The following is a 6,887-nucleotide window of genomic DNA, read 5'->3' on the forward strand; positions in this document are numbered from 1 at the left end:
GTAGTAGCAGTAGTAGCAGCATCAGCAGTAGTAGTAATAGAATAATATTTGCAATACACTGGACTAGCAGTAGTAGCAGTAGTAGCAGTAACACTAGAAGCTGCATCAGCAGTAGTACTAGTAGTATTAGGATTTACCATACACTGGACTACTAGTAGTAGCAGTAGTAGTAGTTGTAGCAAGAGCAGTAGAAGTGGCAGCAGCAACAGAAGTAGTAGCAGCAGATTTGCCCTGGAGCTGGCCAGTAGTAGTAGTAGTAGCGGTAGCAGATACAGCAGTAGTAGTAGCAGATTTCCCATGCACTAAGCTAGTAGTATTGGTAGTAGTAGTAGCAGTATTAGCAGCAGCAGCAGGAGTAGTAATAGAAGTAGTATTTCCCATGCACTAGACTACAAGTAATAGAAGTACTAGTAGAAGTAGTAGCAGCAGCAGCAGTAGTAATAATAGTAATAGTATTTGCCATGCCCTGGGCTAGTAGTAGTAGCAGCAACAGTAGAATTAGAAGCGGTAGCAGTAGTAGTAGCAGAAGTAGTCGTAAGAGCAAGAGCAGTAATAGTAGCAGAAGTAGCAGCAGTGGTAATAGTCGTAGTATTTGGCATGGACTGGGCTAGTAATAGTACTAGTAGCAGCAGCAGTAGTAGTAGCAACAGTACTGGTAATATTGGTAGTATTTGAAATGCACTGGGGTACTAGGAGTAGTAGTTGTATTGGTAGCAGCAGAAGTAGAATTAGCAGCAACGTCGGTAGTAGTAGCAGCAGATTGGCCCTGCAGTGTGCAAGTAGCAGTATTAGCATTAGCACTAATAGGTGTAGTACTAGTAGATTTGCCATGCACTGGGATAGTAGTATTGATACTAGTAGTAGCAGTAGTAGCAGCAGCAGAAGTAGTAGTAATAGTAGTATTTGCCATGCACTAGACTACTAGTAGTAGCAGCAGTAGTAGAGGTAGCACCAGGAATAGAAGTGGCATAAGCAGCAGTAAGAGTAGCAGCAGATTTGCCCTGCAGTGGGCCACTAGTAGTAGTAGCAGTAGCAGCTATAGCAGTAGTAGTAGTATATTGGCCATGCACTGGGCTAGTAGTATTGATAGTAGTAGTAGCAACAGCAGCAGTAGTAGTATGAATAGTATTTGTGACACACTGGATTACTAGTAGTAGCAGTAGTACTAGAAGTCATAGCAACAGCAGCAGCGGTAGTAGTAATCCTAGTACAATTTGCCACGCACTGTGCTAGTAGTAGAAGTAGTAATAGTAATAGCAGCAGCAGTAGATGTAGCTGCAGCAGCAGTAGAGGTAGCAGCAGCAGTGGTAATAGAAGTAGTATCTGCCATGCACTGGGTAAGATGTAGTAGTAGCAGTAGCAGCAATAGTAACAGTAGAGGTAGACTTGCCATGCACTGGGCTCGTAGTATTGATATTAGTAGTAGCAGTAGCCGCTGCTGCAGCAGTAGTAGTAATAGAGTAGCATTTGCCACGGACAGGATTAGTAGTAGTAGCAGTGGTAGCATTAGCAGCAGTCATAGTCATAGTAGTAGTATTTGCCACACACTGGACTACTAGTAGTTGCAGTAGAAGGAGCAGTAGTAGTAGCAGCAGCAGCAGTAGTAGTGATAGTAGTAGTAGTATTTGCCATTCCCTGGACTACTAGTAATAGCAGTAGTAGTAGCAGTAGTAGCAGCAGCAGCAGTAGTAGTAATAGTAGTAGTATTTGCCACACACTGGTCTACTAGTAGTAGCAGTAGCAGAAGCAGTAGTAGAAAAAGCAGACGTAGGAGTAGCTTTACTAGTAGTACATTCCGTGCACTGGGATAGTAATAGTACAAGTAGCAGCAGTAATAGGACTAGCAGGAGTAGTAGGACTAACAGCAGTAGTGGTAATAGTAGTAGTATTTGAGATGCAATGGGCTAGTAGTAGTAGTAGTAGTAGTAGTTGTAGCAGCAGCAGCAGTAGAAGTGGCAGATGATTTGCCCAGCAGTGGGCCAGTAGTAGTAGTGGAAGTAGCAGCAATAGCAGCAGTAGTAGTATATTTGCCATGCACTGGCTAGTAGCATTGATAGTAGTATTAGCAGTAGTAGAGGCAACATCAGTAGTAGTAATATTTGTTGTATTTGCCATGCACTGGATCACTAGTAGTAGCAGTAGTAGCAGCAGTAGTAGCAGCAGCTGCAGCAGTAGTAGTAATAGTATTTTTCATGCACTGGACTACCAGTAGTAGCAGTAGTAGCAGCAGTATTAGCAGAAGCAGCAGTAGTCGTAATAATCGTATTATTTACCTTGCACTGGGACTAGTAGTGGTAGTAGTAGAAGCAGCAGCAGGAGAAGTAGAAGCAGTAGCAGTAGTATCAGTAGAAGCAGCAGCAGCAGTAGAAGTAATAGTTGTAATGTTTGCAATTTACTGGGTGCAAGTTGTAGCAGTAGTAGTAGCAGTAGCAGCAACGGCAGCAGTAGTAGTAATAGAAGCAGTATTTGCCATACACTGGGGTACTAGTAGTAGCAGTAGTGGTAGTGACAGCAATAAAAGTGGCAGCAGCAGTAGTAGAAACAGTAGTAGTACTTGCCATGCACTGCACTACTATCAGTAGCAGGAGTAGTAGTAGTAGCAGCAGCAGCAGCACTAGTAGTAATAGTAGAAGTATTTGCCATGCACGGAGATAGTAGTTGTAGCAGCAGCAGCAGCAGCACTACTAGTTGCTGCAGTAGTAATAGCAGCAGCAGTAGTGGTAATAGTAGTAGTATTTGCTATTCACTGGGCTGCTACTAGTAGGAGCAGTCACAGCACTAGCAAGAGTAGTAGTAGATTTACCATGCACTGGTCGAGTAGTATTGGTATTAGTAGTGGCAGTAGTAGCAGCAGCATCAGTAGTAGTAATAGTAGCAGTATTTTCCACGAACAGGGCTAGGATGAGTAGTAGTAGCAGCAGCAGCTGTAGAAGAAGCAGCAGCCGTAGTAGAAGCAGCAGTACTAGAAGTAGAAGCAATAGTGGTAATAGTAGTAGTATCTGCCATGCACTGGTCTAGCAGTAGTAGTAGCAGTAGCCGCAATAGAAGTAGTAATAGTAGATTTGCCATGCACTGGGTTAGTATTATAGATCATTGTAGTAGCAGTACTAGCAGCAGCAGTAGTAATACTAGTAGTATTTGCAATGCAAAGGACTGCTAGTAGTAGCAGTAATAGTAGAAGTAGGAGGAGCAGCAGCAGCAGTATTAGTAATAGCACTAGTGTTTGCCATGCACTGGACTAGTAGTAGTAGTAGAAATAGCAGCAGCAGTAGTAGTAGCAGCAGTTGTGGTAATAGTAGTAGTATTTGCCATGCACTGGACTACTAGTAGTAGCAGTAGTAATAATGGGAGCAACAGCATTAGAATTGACCACAGCAGCAGTAGTAGTAGCACCAGAGTTGCCCTGCAGTGTGACAGTAGGTGTAGTAGCAGTAGTAGCAATAGAAATACTAGTACTAGATTTGCCATGCACTGAGCTAGTAGGATGGATAGTAGTAGCAGTAGCAGCAGTAGTAATAATAGAAGTAGTATTTGCCATGCACTGGACTGCTAGTACTAGCAGAAGTAGTAGCAGTAGAATCAGCAGCAGCAGCAGTAGTAATATTAGTAGTATTTGCCATGCACTGGACTACTAGTAGTAGCAGTAGTAATAATGGGAGCAACAGCATTAGAATTGACCGCAGCAGCAGTAGTAGTAGCACCAGAGTTGCCCTGCAGTGTGACATTAGGAGTAGTAGCAGTAGTAGCAATAGAAGTACTAGTAGTAGATTTGCCATGCACTGAGCTAGTAGGATGGATAGTAGTAGCAGTAGCAGCAGTAGTAATAATAGAAGTAGTATTTGCCATGCACTGGACTGCTAGTACTAGCAGAAGTAGTAGCAGTAGAATCAGCAGCAGCAGCAGTAGTAATAGTAGTAGTATTTGCCATGCAATGGTCTACTAGTAGTAGCTGCAGTGGTAGCAGTAATAGAAACAGTAGACACAGGAGTAGTTATACAAGTAGTATTCTCCATGCACTGAGCTACTAAGGGTACAAGTAGCAGCAGTAGTAGGAGTAGCAGCAGTAGTGGGAGTAGCAGCAGTAGTGTTAATAGTAGTAGTATTTGCAATGCAATAGGCTAGTATTTGTAGTAGTACTAGTGGTCGCACCAGCAGTAGAAGTGGTAGAAGATTTGCCTGGCAGTGGGCCAGTAGTAGGAGTGGAAGTAGCAGCAATAGCAGTAGTAGTAGTAGATTTGCCATGCACTGAGCTAGTAGTATTGATGGTAGTAGTAGCAGTAGTATCAGCAGCAGCAGTAGTAGTAATAGTTGTAGTATTTGCCATGCACTGGACTACTAGTACTAGCAGAAGTAGTAGCAGTAGTATCAGCAGCAGCAGAAGTAGTAGTAGTAGTAGTATTTGCCATGCACTGGTCTACTAGGAGTAGCAGTTGTAGTAGCAGTAATATAAACTGCAGACATAAGCGTAGTTATAGAAGTACTATATTCCATGCACTGGGCTACTAAGAGAAAAAGTAGCAGCAGTAGTAGTCGTAGCAGCAGTAGGAGGAGTAGCAGCAGTAGTGTTAATACTAGTAGTATTTGATATGCAATAGGCTAGTATTTGTAGTAGTACCAGTGATCGCAGCAGCAGAAGTGGTAGAAGATTTGCCTGGCAGTTGGCCAGTAGTAGGAGTGGAAGTAGCAGCAATAGCAGTAGTAGTAGTAGACTTGCCATGCACTGGCTAGTAGTATTGATAGCAGTAGTAGCCGTAGTAGCAGCAGCAGCAGCAGTAGTAATAATAGTAGTATTATTTGCCATGCCCTGGGATAGTAGTAGTAGTAGTAGTAGCAAAAGCAGTAGAATTAGAAAGAGTAGCAGTAGTAGTTGCAGCAGTAGTAGCAGCAGTAGTGGTAACAGTAGTTGTATTTGGCACGCCCTGGGTAAGTAGTAGTAGTAGCAGTAGCAGCAATAGCAATTGTAGTAGTAGATTTGCCATGCTCTGGCCTAGTGGTATTCATATTAGTAGTAGCAGTAGTAGCAACAGCAGTTGTAGTAATATTAGTTGTATTTGCCATGCAATTTACTACTAGTAGTAGCAGTGGTAGCAGCAGCAGCATTAGTATTAATTGTAGTTGTATTTACCATGCACTGTACTACTAGTAGTAACAGTAGTAGCAGCAGACGTAGTAATTATAGTAGTATTTTAAATGCAATGCACTACTAGTAATAGCAATGTGTTTGCAATGCACTGGACTTGTAGTAGTAGCAAGAGTAGCTGCAGAAGCAGCAGTGGTAGTAATAGTAGTAGTATTTACCACGCACTGGGCTAGCAGTAGCTGTAGTAATACGAGCAGCAGGAGAAGTAGCAGCGGCAGTCGAAGTAGTAGCAGCAGTCGTGGTGATACTAGTAGTATTTGATATACACTGGACTACTAATAGTAGCAGTAGTAGCAGAAGTAGTAGCAGCAGAAGCAGTAATAGTAGTAGTATTTGCCATGCATTGACTAGTAGTAGTAGTAGCAGCACATAGAGCAGCAGCATCAGTAGAATTAGCAGCAACAGTGCTAGTAGTAGTAGCAGTAGTAGTAGCAGTAGTAGCAGCAGCCTGAGCAGTAGTATTAATAGTATTTGCCATTCACTGCACTACCTGTAGTAGCAGAAGTAGTATCAGAAGTAGCAGCAGCTGCGGTAGTAGTAATAGTACTAGTATTTGACATACACTGAACTAATAGTAGTAGTAGTAGCAGCAGCAATCAAATTAGCATCAGCAGTACTAGTAGTAGCAGCAGTAATCATCATAGTAGTAGTATTGGCCATGCGCTGGGCTACTAGTAGAAGTTGTAGTAGTAGTGGAAGCAGCAGCAGTAGAACGGACAGCAGAAGCAGTAGTAGTAGCAGAAGATTTGCCCTGCAGTGGGCCAGTAGTAATAGTAGCGGAAGCAGGAATAGCAGTATTAGTAGTATATTTGACATGCACTGGGCTAGTAGTATTTATAGTAGTAGTAGCAGCAGCAGCAGTATTGCTATTAATAATATTTGCCATGCACTGGATTACTAGTAGTAGCAGTAGTAGGAGCATCAGTAGTAGCAGCAGCAGTAATAGAAATAGTAGTAGAATTTTAAATGCACTGGACTGCTAGTACTAGCAGTAGGAGTAGCAGAAGCAGCAGTAGTAATAATAGTAGTACCATTTGCCATGCACTGGGCTAGTAGTACGCTAGTAGTAGCAGCAGCAGTAGAAATAGCAGCTGCTGTAGTAGAACCAGTAGTGGTAATTGTAGTAGTATTTGCCATGCACTGGACTAGTCGTCGTAGTAGTAGTAGTGGGATCAGCATCAGTAGATGTGACAGCAGCAACAGTAGTAGTAGCAGCTAACTTGCACTGCAGTTGGCAGTAGTAGTAGGACAAGAAGCAGCAATAGCAGTAGGAGTAATAGATTGGGCTAGTAGTATTGATGGTTTCAGTAGCAGTAGTAACAGCATCAGAAGCAGTAGTAAGAGTAGTAGTATTTGCCATTTACTGGACAAATAGTAGTAGCAGTAGTAGCACCAGAAGCAGCAGTAATATTAATAGTAGTAGTATTGTTGATGCACTAGTCAATAGTTGTAATAGTAGTAGCTGTAGCAGCAGCAATAGAAGTGGCAGGGGCAGCACTAGAAGTAGCAGCAGATTTTCCCTGCACTGGGCCAGTAGTAGTAGTAAAAGTGTTAGGAATAGAAGTAGAAATAGTAGATTTGCCTTGCAATGGGCTAGTAATATTCATAGTAGTAGTAGAAGTAGTAGCAGCGGCAGTAGTGGTAATATTAGTAGTATTTGAAACGCACTGGACTACTATTAGCAGCAGTAGTAGCAGCAGCAGCAGCAGTAGTGGTAATAGTAGTAGCATCTGCCATGCACTGGGTT

This window comes from Delphinapterus leucas, unplaced genomic scaffold (assembly GCF_059928025.1).
Source record: "Delphinapterus leucas isolate spDelLeu-1000000601 "Yukka" unplaced genomic scaffold, BTC_Dleu_Yukka2 spDelLeu_asBTCV2_sq53, whole genome shotgun sequence".
In the NCBI taxonomy this organism is placed as follows: Eukaryota; Metazoa; Chordata; class Mammalia; order Artiodactyla; family Monodontidae; genus Delphinapterus; species Delphinapterus leucas.